Raw genomic sequence first — 9,144 nt, 5'->3', positions numbered from 1 at the left:
ATAACTTCTGCATTATAATAACTGTACATGCTTTTTTTTTTTGCTGGACTGTTGTATTGGATTACATTAATTTTAGCTTACGTTAGGTGAACCTAATAAACTAGCAGCCGATAGTAGTACTGGATTTATGCACCTAACAATAGTGGATACGGTTATTGAATTCCATTACCAGGATTTTGCCTAAATCTTACTCTTACCAGCCAGAGCCTGTACCCCACTGACGATACCCGATGTGGCAGTTTTCCCTGGAGCAGAGGGCCACTTCAGTTCACTCGACCTCAGGGACAGGGCCCAGGGCCCCCGGGGCTGTGCTGGATGCAGGTGTTAACGTTGCTGCGGGGCCACTACCTACTCCTTCCACGAGCGGCCAGTTTCGCTTCTCCAGGTTGGCTAGCTCAGCAAGCCCCTCAGTGCCACCCAGGGCTCAATCCCTGAAATACTTTACAAGGTAAGGCACATTGTTTTCAATTTCCATGCCCTTGTCAATAGAATATAAATATAAATGTTCTCTTGTATGTTCAAAATTTTGAATGAACCTAAATTTAGTTGTTCTGCCATGACTGTCAGTCTGGGAGAGGTACAGAGTGGAAAGCTTGTGAACAGCAGAATGGTGGTTGTAAGATTTATTGAGCAGGAGGCCAGTGTCCCATCCATGATTGCCAAAGTAAAAGATGCCTTAGGAAGCAATGAACAACTCATCCTGACAGACCACAATGGAGTGGAAATATTGGACTCAGAAGGAACAAGAGGTGCTTCATTTGAACAATTTTATTTACCATCTCAAATTATAGTTTAGGTAAGTTTAGGTGTCTTGAAAATGTACTGTGACAATAGCATGAACTTTTAAGGTGCTTCACAGCTAAGTGGCAAATATATTGGGCTATTAATTGTCACGTCAACATTTATCTGATTGACATTTATTTTATTTGTCTCACATTTTAAACTGGAGCCATAAACAATGTCAAACCTTTGCCATTTCAGATAAAAACTAAATGAATATGCATTCACATGTCCGTCTTCAAGAGTGAGCTTTTATTCATACATACTGTATATTTGGTACTCAATTAGGCACCTTTTATTGGAAGCAGAACTCGCGAAAAATCATGGCTGAATGGGTTTGTCTGAGGTGACGACTGCCATTCAGGGACTCTCTGACGTGGCCCATCGAAACAGGAACACAGCATTGGTGCTGACTGAAGAACAGTCCAGGAATGTTAGGGATACATATTCACTTGTCTGGTTTGCAGAGGTAAGTCTTGTCCTTAGGAAGACAAAAAAAAAATGTATTCACCCTGACAAACATACAGATCTGGCCTTTAAAAACGCGCGTTTTCTCCCGCGGCATTCGGCAATTCGTCTCGTAGAGTCTCGCAGAATTCTGCAAGTGCTTTCGGGGGGCGCTACTTACAAATTCCCTCAATGTGTTTCGCTTCACAGAATATCCACCAGGTGGCGCATAAAAAACAACTTTACGTTAGATTTTTTCTTTTACTTCATTACGTCACGATTGTGAGAAAACATCCACAATAAAATATAAATTATAAATAGTAATAGACACAAATATTTACAGTAGGCTACTGTATTATACAGACATTTGAAAATATTTGTAAATGCAAAAGGTTCATTAAGACAAGAAGGGGTATTGGACAACGTTTACGAATTTTTATATGCTTTGTCATTGCTGTGGTTTCCAGGAGATGAGTGCATGCAGAATATTTAACATTGCTTTTATTAAAACAGCAAAGTGACGTTCTTGCCAGTAGCGCATAACTTTTTTGTACAACTATTAAGATGATTGTGCATGCAATGCGCATTTATATAAGTGCAACAGAGAATTTAGTGTGAGCATAATACACGTGACTCTGCCTGTAAAAACCCAGCAGTATTTTTTATATATATACACAAAATCATCCTAACATAATGCAATTAAATAATGCGACTTACCCAGATTCTTAATTCGTGAAAATATTTCTTGTGTGATTGTTCTTGTGCAGATATTTCTTGTGAGGTAATGTTGCAGCTCAACGCGTAGCATTTATATTTTGGGCGCATCTGATTTGCCATTACATTATTAATAAATATTTTAATTGAACTGTCTTAATGCATTAAGCATAAAGATTTTTCCACGTTAGTCTCAGAATGTCCGGGGTTGGTTTGAGGTCTTGCCGACAGTTTGTAAATCTTCTAAATATTCATATTCACAAATTCCATACAAAGGGTGATCAACAGTTATGACTTCTAAAATAAAATAAAAATGACCAGATAAGAGGTATCTGATTGACAGTTTGACAGATGTTGTTTTAAAAAAATAATTACAACATTATGGGGAAGTGGTATTAAATATTCGGTAACACATAGCCTAATACAATTATTTTAAGTATGCATTTTGTTCAGTTTTGCTTTTACAAAATGTTCCCTGTTTTTTATATAATTAATTTAATCTGAGATGTGCGTTATATCGCTTTTTGATCATTATTTGTGTTGTCGAATTTTGACACAGTTTCATTACTTGTTCATAATAATTTGATTCATAATTATGTCGTTTTTTTCTAAAAGTAAAAGTAAAAAAACTAAAAGTTTTTCTAAAAGCAATATTCTAAAGAGATACAAAGACAGTGTACGTGTACCCACCAGATTTCGCCATGAGTCATTTTGTACCCACCACTTTTAACTTCCGTTGACCGTTTTCAGTGGTTATGAGGAGCAATATGAGAGAAAATTTTTGTAATCATTGTCTGACACAACAAAAAAAAATTATAATATTCATTTTATTTTAATTTTCGTGTTCGCATTTATGAGGGAAAAAACAACGTGTCAGTTTACGGTTATGGACGTGAGCGCTCTAAAAGCGGCAATAAAAGTCTGCTTTAAAACTTTCACAGAGACCTTAAACAGAACAGCTGCCTTTCTTTAAATCGAATTTCGTTTTGTATTAATTATGTCTTAATTTTAATCAATGTTTCGTGAACCAATTGCCTGGATTTAAGAAGTAAATATAGCAGACAATCACGACACCGGCGCCGGCGATATCTCATAAATGAACCGAAACTCAGCGTGTAATGCACATTCACATTTACAGTGTATTTAGACACATTTAGACGCATTCATAATCATTACTTTTACCGGTTCTTTGTGGCAAGCTTTATGCGTGCGGTCGTGCGCTTGAGTGCGGCTATATTATAGTAAATGCTCATTACTTAAAACAAAGCATAAGCCTCTTCCTGGCATGCAATGGAATCTACAATGTCAGTTGGTTATATCAACATATGTCAAATTAAGTTACGCGATATCAACAAATTAAGCTATAAACATTAATTTGAAATAACTTAAAGCGTATGTATAGTATATTTGCTTAAATAGCATTTAAACAAAGGAACTGCAAGGGATTAAAACCCCGCCCACACGCTGGTGAAAACTGGAAAAACCGGTTTTCTTTTGATTCCCTGAGAGGAGATCGATTAGCATTGGGGGTTGAATCGGCAGACCTGGGGGGTGGGTGGTTGTAATTTCTTGACTCTGTGCAATTGGTAGCAGCTAAAACAAGCAGCTAAAACAAAGACTGTGCAATTAATTACATTTTGGAAATAACTTTCTTCATGTCGTTTTATTTATACACTGTAAAACATTTTTTTTTTTTTTTTTTTTGAATTTGTAAATATTAAATATGTTTTACAAACAATTGGTTTACAAACTCTTGGAGGTTTGTGGTTACCATCATTCAGAAGAGTGGTGCTTGTGTTTAGACTTGTGTTTTACGTGATTAAATCAGGAAGATTACATTGGTTTCTGTCCACACGGAGACGCATTTAAGACGATTTAATCAGGAAATGGAGGCACCGGCGCGATATAACTTGCATTGCTCGTGAACTGAGCTCGTCTCATAAATGAACCGAAACTCAGAAATGTATCTAGAAAGCTTGAAATGTCCACTTTTAAACAAAACAATTCAAAACGAAAAGAAACAGACAACTCTCTTTTGTAAGTGTGCATTTCTCTCTATAGGCACGTTCACAATATCTGCGAAGATGACGAGTCAGCATTGTCAACATCTTTGACTGACACATAAAACACTAGTTGATTAGTAAACAATTAAAATGTCTCCTTGCTATATTTGACACATGATTACTTTTGTCAGTTCTTTGTGGCAAGCTTTATGCATCCGTTAACTATCGAATATCGTGACTCATATTTTGTACCAGACCATTTATGGTTGTTCATATTGTTCAACAAAGTTCTTGATAAAAAAAGAAAAGAAAAAAAAGAAGCTACTGTGCCTAATATTATTGTTGTATAGCGCGCAAGGTTTATGCGCATGCTTTAAGTCTTCTCCGTTTTTAGTGTATGTCTGTGGCAGAATTGCAGTGCCTGGTCTGGTATGTATACTAGGCTACATCGTTTTGAGTCGGTTTCAGTGGTTTAGTGTGTACGCAGATATTTCTTGAGACGACGCCATGTTTTTATGTTTTTATGCACTTTTACTCTTTTAGTTTTGTTGCAATTTCACCAAAAGCTTATAATTAGGAAATACACACAACACGCTAAACTTGTATTCTCTATATGTTAAAAATGTTGTAAAAAATACGTATTATTCTTATATAATAAGAATAACAATATGATACATTTATATTGCACTCGAAATGATTTAGATATGGAAAGAGGAATTCTTCTCAACTACCACCAATAAAGTTTTAAAATTCTTCTTTAGAAAATATTATATTTTGATGATTCTGCAAGTTCAGCAGACAGTGAGGTTCGGGTTTGTTCCGATCAGAGCTCGTGAGTGGAGAGCGCATTTCTGAATATTCCGCTCCGCTCGTTCATTCCGCTCAGGGTCCACGGCCTCGCTCAACACAGAGTCCTGTTGCCTGGTTCGAAAATATGTGGAATACGGGCTGCTTTCGACTAAAAGTTTTTTTTTTTTTTTGTAGTCGACTAGTATACTAGGCTAGTTGTTCATTTAAGTAATTCGTGGACAAATCGCCCCTTTATATTAATTTAATTAGCCTACTTATGGATCATGAGCGTTTACGTAATATAGCCGCACTCAAGCGCACGACCGCACGCATAAAGCTTGCCACAAAGAACCGGTAAAAGTAATGATTATGAATGCGTCTAAATGTGTCTAAATACACTGTAAATGTGAATGTGCATTACACGCTGAGTTTCGGTTCATTTATGAGATATCGCCCGGCGCCTCCAATGTCGTGATTGTCTGCTATATTTACTTCTTAAATCCAGGCAATTGGTTCACGAAACATTGATTAAAATTAAGATATAATTAATACAAAACGAAATTCAGACTTTTATTGCCGCTTTTAGAGCGCTCACGTCCATAACCGTAAACTGACACGTTGTTTTTTTCCCTCATAAATGCGAACACGAAAATTAAAATAAAATGAATATTATATATTTTTTTGTTGTGTCAGACAATGATTACAAAATTTTTCTCTCATATTGCTCCTCATAACCACTGAAAACGGTCAACGGAAGTTAAAAGTGGTGGGTACAAAATGACTCATGACGAAATCTGGTGGGTACACGTACAATGTCTTTGTATCTCTTTAGAATATTGCTTTTAGAAAAAACTTTGTTTTTTTTACTTTTAGAAAAAAATGACATAATTATGAATCAAATTATTATGAACAAATAATGAAACTGTGTCAAAATTCGACAACACAAAGAATGATCAAAAAGCGATATAACGCACATCTCAGGTTAAATTAATTAAGCTCCTCATAACCACTGAAAACGCTAAAAAAAAAAATCGAACCAAAAGTCAAATTAATATGGACTGAAGTTAAAAGTGGTGGGTACAAAATGACTCATGACGAAATCTGGTGGGTGCGTACCCACCGTCCCCACCGAAATCGACGCCTATAAGGGAAACATGATAGTATAAAAAGTACTGTGTGTAATGCAGAAAAGCGCATTACAACCATGTTAAAACTATTTAAAACGTTAAGATGCAAAAATGAACTAAATGTAAAATTAGATAATGATATTGCGCAAATGATCTCGGTCTCTTTAAAGGTCTTCGCAAATTATTGGGTTATAAGACTCAGTTATCATAGCCTACATCACGTCTCTTCTACTGTAAGTACACAGGAAAAAAAAAATAAGACAAATGATGCGCGTTTGAGTCGGATTTTTATGAAGAATATGTGACTGTTTATGTAACTGGCAAAAGAAAACATTGTATTCGTCATACTTCGTCAACTCAGTATGGCCACATGAAACACTACTGCCATCTACAGGTTTTAGTATTTCCTGCGTCCAACACCTAATCCCCCTTCTGCACGATCCCGCAGAATTTCGGAAGTGCTTGTGGCATTCTTTTCTCTGAGACGCGCATTTTTAAAGGCCACATCTGTATTGTTGTTGTTTGGTGGAATTTGTGATGTAGTGGTCATTTAAAAGCGTAAGTGTCCTGCTCCTGGTGTTCTTTGTATAGCCAATTGAGATTAAGGAAACCAATCCATAAAAACAGAGCCATTCCTTAAAGGGTTACTTCAGGATTTAGCATTAAGCTTTGTATTAGTAGAAAACCTGTAGTATTTTCGAATTACCATGCTTTCCCCCCTCATATCCCCCTGAGAGGAGAGATTTATGTATTTTTTGTCTGGAAAAAATCCTCCGATGACGCAAAAATCGTCATTTTGCGTCATCTGAGGATTTTCTGTCCAGAGGCTAAAGACTACAGCCAGTAGATGGCGTTGTTCCGCATGTTTTCAGCCCGCCCATACAGGGTGGGATCTCACTCACAGAATGTACACAGTATCAGCCGTCTTTCTTTGGAAGCTAAGCTAGCATGCTCTTGTTCTGTGGAGAAAGCTGAATAATAGGAGAAAACTGAGTAAGTAGGGGTTACCATCTTCCTTTTCCCGGACTTGTCCGGCGGGCGAGACTGTTAAAAATGTCCGGGATTCAGCTTTTGCGTTCTGCGGTCGCCATTCATTGTTTACATGCACACCTCTCGTTTCAATCTAACTGAATTAATTCCGATCGGTGAATCTGACTGTAGTGTTTACATGAACGCTAAACAAGTTATCGGTTGATGTGCGTTTTACCCTTGCTAAGAAAATTTCCGCTCCTCCGTGAGAGATGCGAGACCCGGCGCGTCTCAGTAATGACACAACCGGCCTCGCGCCGTTCTCCCGCGGCCGTCAGCCTCGTCCTGCTCACCACAGTAAACATAATGAATGAATGGCGACTGTAGAACGCAAAAGCCGAATCCCGGACATTTTGGGTCTCTAAATCCCTGGCAAACTCATTACTTACTTAGGCTATCCTTGTTGTTTTCAACTGTGCTCTCTAACCGGTAGGCGTGGCCTCCTAAGGCAGCGAAGCAAGTGCATTCTGGGAGTTGTTGTCTTTCATCCACATAAGCCAAAAATACATTTTCTGGCTTTTCTCAGTCTAGAAAGCTCCAAATTAAAAAATTTCTCCACATTTCTTCTACTTAAATGACCTATTTTAAATACACATTCATCTTCCCAGAGGTGAAGTATCCCTTTAAGCATACTTCAGGTGATGTTAAGTGGTACATGGTGTGCTTGGAGCATCTGTAGACAGAGAGAGGAATTTGTTAATTTCCACTGAACTTGTGCCATACATAGACTCATTTACATAAAGGATGCTTTTTGAAACGCTGTCTGACATTCAATTGGAAAATATTTTTCATTCTTCATCTATATCTTGTATTGTGTTTTCAGACCTCTAATATTTATTTCTTACACTGGCAGGAATCATGGAAGATCCAGTATTTGGTTTGGTCGGATGCAGATCCTGCACTACCGTGTGGCTTCAGAATTCCTCAATGTGTTTGAAGTGTCGAGCAGATGATTTTTTCCATCAATATTCACAGAGTCACTGACCTTTCTGGTGTAGTAAATGTCATGAGAGAGCTGGCACGCGAAGAGTAAATGCTGCTTTTCTGCTTGCCACCAATCCTTACTTGTCAGTGTTATATCATGTTATAAATACTTTTGATATTGAGGATTGATGTTTTTCATGTAGCATCGATGTTCTTGATGATTCTGGAGAATCACAGAACGGCCGGTACTCCATAGCCAGCCTGCTACATGGTCCCCAAATTGTGGCTCACTGAGATCAAGTGAGGAAGAGACAGCAGGTGTTAGAAAGAGTAGTAGATGTGGTGAAGTTCATAGGAAAGAGAGGACTGAGGACAGCAATCTGAGGCAGCGTACACTCTAGATGACCACAACATTGACTACGGCAACTTCCTAGAGCTCATCATTCTTCTAGGGAAATATGATGTATGCTTGAAGGAACATCTCACTGAGTGCATAGAAAAAATGATGATGACGAAGAAGACACAGATGTACTACACAAACAGTGCAAATCTTGTAAGGAATGCCCAGTCTGTTGCTATCAAATTCTGAAACGCTACAACCTCTTCACAGATGCCTATCATATCCTTGGCTGGGGATACAGGTACCTCCTTACTCTGCCTGTGACACAGGTAGCCTGTGAGAGAAGTTTCTCTGTTCTCAAACACATCAAAAGTTGAATAAGAAGCACACAGTCACAAGAACACCTGGAAGCATTCATGCTTATGACCACAGAGAAAGACATCCTCATGTCCCTTGATAATGACTTGGTCATAGACAGAGTTGCAGAAAAAAGCGACCTGTTGAAGAAAATCCTTATCCCCCAACATTGAGTAAAATGCCATTGCTGGATTGTTTTTTTAGGTGAGTATTCAACCTCCATTTATATGTGAGTATTCAAGTTAAACTGTATATTAAAACTTCTTTACTTTGTGATTTATCTTAACTCATACAGTACTATGTGTTGTGTGTTTTAGATACCTGTTTTGTATTGGTTTAGCCAGAGGGACTGCAGTGTGTTGAGACCTCCATTTATATGTGAGTATTCAAGTTAATCTAGAATAATATGCTTTTAACACAACATCAAGCATAACAACAAAACAAGTTTCAGTAAGTCTTGGGTCATTTATTCCTGTACATTAAGGGCTCAATGCATTAACAATTTCTGAAAGGAGCAATGTTCGATATAGCCTACATTTGCTTTTGTAAAATATTTTAAGTGCTTTAAATGTAATTTTAATATTTTAAGATAAATAATGAGTGAAATGTATGACTGAATGATTTTTTTAATGTA

This window comes from Squalius cephalus (genome assembly GCF_949319135.1).
Source record: "Squalius cephalus genome assembly, chromosome: 4".
NCBI lineage: Eukaryota > Metazoa > Chordata > Actinopteri > Cypriniformes > Leuciscidae > Squalius > Squalius cephalus.
The sequence above is the reverse complement of the archived record's forward strand: the minus strand, read 5'-3'. Positions refer to the sequence as shown.